Source organism: Pteropus vampyrus, unplaced genomic scaffold, assembly GCF_000151845.1.
Source record: "Pteropus vampyrus isolate Shadow unplaced genomic scaffold, Pvam_2.0 Scaffold2, whole genome shotgun sequence".
In the NCBI taxonomy this organism is placed as follows: domain Eukaryota; kingdom Metazoa; phylum Chordata; class Mammalia; order Chiroptera; family Pteropodidae; genus Pteropus; species Pteropus vampyrus.
The window spans coordinates 32,403,603-32,411,177 of record NW_011888783.1 but is presented as its reverse complement, the minus strand read 5'-3'; positions in this window follow the sequence as shown (position 1 = coordinate 32,411,177).

Here is a 7,575-nt window from a genome sequence, read left to right as displayed (position 1 = left end):
GTCTAGGCTTCAAAAATCATTTTTGGTAAACCCAATGGACATAATTTTAGTCCTCTTTTGTCCTTTCAGCAGCAATGAACATGGTAGTCACTCTTTTCTTCTAAAAAATCAAATCTCCTGACCCCTGGGATGCACACACCTGGCTCTCCTTTCATCTCTCAGGCAAGTCTTTCTCAGTCTCTTCTGAAACTTTCTCTTTTTGACCTTTAAAGTCTGGTCTCCCAGGTTTACTTTTCTCCTTATGCCCTTTCTCTGTGTAATCTCATAAGCCATAGTGCTTTAACTGCTATTTGCATAAAAATGGTTCCCACATCTTTATTTCCAGAACTTCCCAAAGCTCCAATCTTAACAACCACTTAAGCAACTTATTTACAGAGGTGTCTTATGAGCACATACGGCTCAGCATTTTTCAAACAGAAATAATTATTTTCTCTCTTAAGCCTACTGTTTCTTATATTGCCTTCCTTTTTGAATAGATTTCCAAGCTAGAAATCTGTATGTCATCTGATTCTTCCTCTGACAGCCCTATCAATTATCAAGTCCTGAAAATTTCAAATTACTTTGAAAATCACTTTCAGATCCACCCACTTCTTGCTCTTGTAACTGCCACTTGGCTGCTTGTCTGTCTTCCTGTAACAATCTTTTATCTGGCCTTTCTTCCATCAGTCTAGTTCCCCTTCCAGAGACTAGTCCTCCTGGTGCAGCCTGATTGGTTTTCCTCGTATACAAATTAAACTATGTTATTTTCTTGCATGAAATCTTTAGTGGTTCTCTGCTGCTCTTATAATTCAGTGTGAATTTCTTTAGTTGGCCAACAAGACTCTTCATGATCCTGTTCCCACATACCTCTCCAGCATATCACTGTGTGTTCCTCCCTACCCTGTGCTCTGGTCATTCTGACCTACCCACTCTGGCCTTGGAATCATTACACCTGCTCTTTCCCCAGCTTGGAACATATTTCCCTCCCTTTTGGCCTTCTGGCTAACTCCTGCTTATTCCACAAGTTTCTTTGGTGATACAGACTTGTGCTTAGATTTGCTTCCTTTACAAAGCCTTGTGTGACTTCTGAGAAGCCTTCCATAGTCCCTCAAACCAGGGTTAAGTGCCTTCTGTCTACTCTCACAGTACCCTGCACCTAGTCCTAGTCAACATCTATTTTTCTAGGTTGCAGTTGACATAGGCTGTTGTTCTTTCCCATAGACTAAGCTCTGTGAAGGCGGGGACAGTTGCTGCTTTCCACTGTTATAGTCTTAGTGCCTTGCACAGTGCCCAGTAGAAGCCTTTTAAATACTGATTGAAAAAAAATGATTAGGAAAAGAAAGTTAAGAATATGAGCTTTGGAGTAAAAAATCTTGGGTTTAAATCTCACCTTTTCTACTACAAGTCATGTGTGACCATTGCCACTTACTAACTATATGAAGTATGTTGACCTCTTGAAGCCTCAATTTTCTCATCTGTAATATGGGAATAATAGTAAAGCCAAATTCACAGGGTTGTTTTCATGTTTCAGTGAGATAAAACACACAAAGCAATTAGCCCAGTGACTGGAACATGGTAAATGCTCAATAAATGTCACTATTAATAATACTAGACTGTGTATGTCCTTGCAAGACATACACAGTCTAGAACCAGGCTCCCTGGACTCAAACCCTCCTACTGGCCATGGGACCTTGGGCAAATCAATTAACCTCTCTGTGCCTCAGTTCCTGCATCTTTAAAATGGAAAAGTAACAGAATATGCCTTATGGGATTGTTGTGAGGGGTAAATAAATTAATGTATGTGAAGTGCTTAAGAGAGTGCCTATGACAAAGATTCTCTCCTTGACCAAATTTTAGTCAGACTCTTTTGAGCCCTGTGCTTGACTAAACCTGACCCTTGGGTTTCTGCTTCCATCCTTGTAGATCTAGTTTTAGCAAGGAACCTGTCAAGTCGGTTTAGCCAGAAAATCCACCCTTGATATATGATCACTCTTAACATCTGAATAAGTTCTTCACGCCCACTATTTCACAAGTGATGTATGATCACCCTGAACTGCCTTTAGCAAGAATCTGGTCAGGTAACTCCTTCACTCTTCTCCTTGGCTATAAATCTCCACTTTTTTCTTGTTTTATTTGGGATTGAGCTCAGTTCTACATTGAAATCTCTTTTCTCTTATTGCAACAGTCTTGAATAAAAATTGTTTTTTGCCACTTCAACTATTGTTAGGCTCTGATTTTTCATTGACAACTGGCGTACAGTTAGGCTGAAGGAACAGTAACTATTACTATTTCTTTGTATGAAAAGGAAACTGCCTTTGCCTAAAAGGGAGATTAGAGCTTAATTTTCACCCGTAGCCTCTTTTCGGAAGGGTAAGAAAGATAACAGGAATTGATAGCGTATTCCAGATGAAAGGTAAAATGCTTTCACTCTTTTAGACATTGGGCCACTTCAATGCTTAGTAGCAGCAGATTATAAAAATCCTGATGTTTTTCCACAAAGCAGATTAAAAATGAATTTGTGACTAAATCTTCACTTTTTCAGGGAATATTCTGGTATTATGCAAGAAAAAATGCTATGTTTTGCAAAGCTGTGGTATCACGTGGGTGAAATTATTTATAAATTCACTTGCTGTCATTTCATTTTTAATGTTTTTATATGATCAAAGAAGATGCTGGTAGGTTGATTTTAATATGTGAGTTTTCAAATTTATAATAAGTCTTCTTCTTTCTGAATTTCCACCATCCCTAGTCCTTTACTGCATGACAAAACATACACGATTTAGTTCTAGTTTTTTATTTTAACTCTCAGAGAAACAGAATTTCCATGTCATTTTTGAAAGTTTCCAAGAAGTGCGTTTCTTTAGTAAATGGTGAAAAATGTCTATGATCTGAAGAGAAACCAGAATATTAGAAACGTGTTTCTTATGAGAGGCTAAGAGTGCAGCTTGGGGTAATTTAATACACAAATGAGCAAATAGCAGAAGAGAATCATATGAGAATGCCAGAATTCTAAGTAGCAAATAACTTTTCTGTAGTTAGAAGCAGCATATTTTATCGTGATAGTCACTGAATAAATAAGGAGATTGAGAAACTGAATTTTATAGGTGAGGACGAGTGTGGGAGCCAAGGATGGGAAACTAAGAAGCTGGGTAAGTCCCTAGCTCTAACATACTAGCATAGAGGAAAAACAGCCCCTAAGAGAAGAAATTTTTATTGAAATGAGGTTAAACTTGTGTAAATATCATGACTCTATTTTTATCTCTTTGCATTAAGTGAAACTTGTTTTTCTCTGACAGTATTTTCTTTCCACTTTTTTCCAGTAGAAAAAATACTTACTAGGAGATAATTCTCCCTGAGTCTCTTACGCTTCTGCATATCTGGTGAGCAGAGGCACTGGCTGCCCACATTCTGGACTATGTTTTCAAGGATATTTGTGTAGCAAACAGCTTTGGGAGATATAGTGTCTCCCTTCAGATCAAAAGTCAGGCATTTTTACTGCCTATCATAAAAGCGGGTCGCAAAGATCATGGTTTTTCTCTTGTATTTTCAACCCACAGAATGTGCAGTTGTTACCTTTTTCATATCCCCCTAAAAGAATTAAGAATTCCAAAATGACACAAGAAAATGATAATTCTCTAGTGACTGCTGTTGCTATAAAACTATATATATACAGATATATGTTATATATACATTATATATGTGCTATATATGTTATATATATATAAACACACATATATAACTATATATTATATATACACATATAAAACTATATATACACATATGTATACATATACTATATATATAGTTACACACACACATAGCTATATATATAGTTATAAAGGAGTTTTATGTTTTCTTCCAGCACTCATGAAGCGGTGGTGAGCTAACTTGCTACTTGCAAATAGCATAAAATCTCAAAACCCTTCAAAATTCTTGACAATACTTTTTCTCACATTTCATTGCCAAAGAGTTTTATACATTCTTTGCTCTCCATTAGCAATTTCTTAATTTAAAGTTCTTTTATATTATTTTTCTCTTACTGCTTTTCTTGGTTTCTCCTACCATTCCTAATAATTTTATGCATTACCTATCGCCTCGCTGTCTTCCTTATTACCCTCCCTTGTTACTCTCCCTTGAGAATATCTTTATACTTCCTTCCCTGATTATCAGATGCCTCAGTTCCATGGCCTCCATTAAAAAAAAAAGTTACTTAATCACCTAGTTTGACTTTATATTTTATCATCAGTAAAAACTACTTTGCCTGCAAGATTTCACATTCTGAAATTTCCTGCTCTGACAACAACCTCTTATATTTTTCATCTTCTACTCCATCATTCATCCTTAACTAGCACTTGTCTTCACCTTTCAGTCCTTTGATACAATTCTCCCATTATTGATTGCATATTGAGAACTTGGAATGTGCTAAATACTGTGCTATGCAAACATTTATTTCTCACAACAAATTATGGAAATAGACACTATTATTATCTTGATTCCACAGATTAAAAATTTGAGGCTTGAAGATGAAATGAAATTCTCAAGGCTATAGAGACAGCAGATTACAGATCCAGGGCATGATTTAAGGTCTGATAAACTCCAGGCCTCTACATGATATCTGGCTTTACCATCCATTTTGTAGTGGTAAAATTTTTAACATCTATAGACAACTCCTTAGAATCTTAGACTATTGCGTGTTGCCAAATAAAGTTAAAAATCTGGGTAAAATCTATGCTATGTTCTGTATCAGACTCATTCTGCCACTCAGCAACTTTTTGATCACATGTTGTTGTTGATTTCCCATCTTATTCTCATAGTAATTATTCAAAATCTTCTTTATGTTTCTCAAGACTCCCCAACCCTATATCAGTCACTCTTATTTGAAGCCACTCAGTAGAAGCTTTCCTGGTTCATTCTATGGAGGGTCTTTTTCTCTCTCTTTTTTTACTCCTTTCTCTCAGGATGCAATATCTTCCAAGACCAGGCCTTCCATCGATGGTCATAAAACTCTCTCTTTCAGAACATCACTCCATTAATCGTGTCCCCTCTCTTACTTTTTTAACCATAAATAATACTCTCTTTAATGGCACATTAAAAAAAATTACTCTTACTCTTATAGCTGCCAAGGCTTTCTTTGCATTTTAATTTCTTGTATTTGGCTTTCACTTTCTTCATTCGCTGAAATATTGTTCTCAAAAGTCAGTGGGTATTTTACAAATGCTCCATCTAATGCCCTCCTGTTAATTTTCACCTTCGTTATATCAGTGCAACATTTGACACTTTGCTCCTCTTTCCAAGTAAAAGCAAATGGCCAGAACTCCAAGCTAGGTCTCTGAATTTGAAACTAGCTTTGAATTTAGACTCTTCAACTAAACTAGTTATGAAATCTTAAAACGTAACTCTTCTGAGCCTCAGTTTCCACATCTCTAAGAGAACTTTTATATGTACCTTTAGGCTACTTAGGAAGATAAAATGAAATTATTACTATAAAATTCTTAACATATAATGATGTATAATGAATCTTCAACAAATGGCAACTATTTCTGTTATGTCACTAACACAGTGTCTGACACATAGTAATTTGTTTCTATCTTCCTCTCCCAACTTCTCTTTCCCTTTATGTGATATTGCATATTATTGGTTTTCCGTTTAGTTTTTTGGACAGATATTTTCTTTTTTCCTTGGTCTTGTCTCCATTCTATTTTTTGAGAATATGTTTCCGGGCTTAACCCTCAGATTAATCCACCTATTTTATCTTTGTATATTCGTGTCTTTGTCCAACTGTGTTCTCTCCTGCATCTTCTACTACCATTTTTATGCCAGTGATACCTCAATCTATAATTCTAATGCCAAATATTTAAAATCAAAGCTTTTAAAATTACCTATTACTTGATGAGAACATAATCATTATAAAAATTTAAATAATATAAATATATAGAGAGCAAAACATGAAAATTCTTCTTTTCCCCAACATCTAGTCTTTTATCATCTGCTATTTCTCTTGGGCATAGGAGGTAGAACATGTATTATTATACGGCTTTTTCTATGCATTTTTATCCAACCCACAGACAACAATATACAGAATTTGACTTAAAAAAACAACAACACTGTAACCCTAAACTCTTAATCTGCATTTCCAGTTTCCTATTATAAACCACTATCTAGGAAAATGGAAAGTTAAAATGCAACCTACAGAAAACTACACTCTTGTCCCTTCTCAAACAGCCTCTACTCTTGACTTCTCTGTCTGCCACAGGCACTGCCATTATCCTAGTCCTCTTGGATCAGACTCTCAGTCTCTTTGACCTTTCCTTCTCATTCATCGCCTACCACACTAATTATTTGCCAAGTTGTATAAATTCCAACTCTATAGTATCTCTTTTGTCCTGTCTCTTAAATTCTTTGCATGAGGTTTTTTTGGATCACACTGATAGTATGATTCAGACCACCGATTTATATAAGAATTGCTTTGTACTTCAGTTTTTTAGGGACGATATTTTTCCTTCTTAGACCAGTGCCAAGTTTTAGATTCATATTTGTTGTTCTATTCTGTATTTCCCTTATCACACTTTAATTCTTTATCACACTTTCTACTTTTGTCACTACAATAGATGCTCCTCAGAAGCAGAGATTACATTATTCACTTCTAAGAGATTCTCCATCTTGAATATTTATTTTTCTTTTTCAATGCTAAATCAAGCAATGGTGCCTCTTACCACTGGTTTTTGAAACTTCATTTGACAAAGTATGGAAATTTCCCCACTTCTATTGTCTTCTTGCCTTAATTTATTCTATACACCATTGGGGGAAAAAGCTTCCTAACATTCAGCTCCAATCATGTCAATGTTTTGCTCAAACTACTCTCCATTGACTACTGAATATGTATATAGTTCTTCCCTTGACAACAAAACCCTCCATGATATGACTCCAAAATATCTTTCTGGTTTATGTACACCCAATTTCATTTCATAAGCTGTAGACAAGCTAGACTACTCACATTCCTCACAGTCTTTGCTATTCAAGTTTTCATATTTCTCATTTTCTAGCTTTGCTATTTTCTTAAGACTGAGTCTTTTCAAGATTCCTGCCTCCATCTCCATCTATTGAAACACCTCCTATTTTAATTTCAAATCACATATTCTTATAATTCTGGCAGAATTAATCATATTTTCTTCTTTTTCTTCAACTAATTGAGACTTTGTCTCATTGCCTACTGGACTATCAGCAGGACTTCTATCTCGTTCATCTTTCCTGCAGTGTCTTGCACAGGGCATGGAAAATTAAGTATTTGGAAAATTAAGTATTAGTAGTTACCGTACTGATGGAAGTACAAAAATAACTTTTGGGGAAAGTAACCTGGTTCTGGAGAGAGAAAATAAGAAACAATAGCAATTATCTTAAACATTAATTAATTAATTAATTTGTTATTCATCCAATATATATTTATTGGGTAGATACTTTGTGTTGGGCACCATGCTGGGCACAAAATATGATAGAAAATGGGCAATATTACCTTTGTTCCCAAGGAGTTTAAAATGAAGCAGAAAAAGCAGTGTAATAAAGTAAAATAAAAAGCGATAGAGGCAGTGCAGGGTGTAG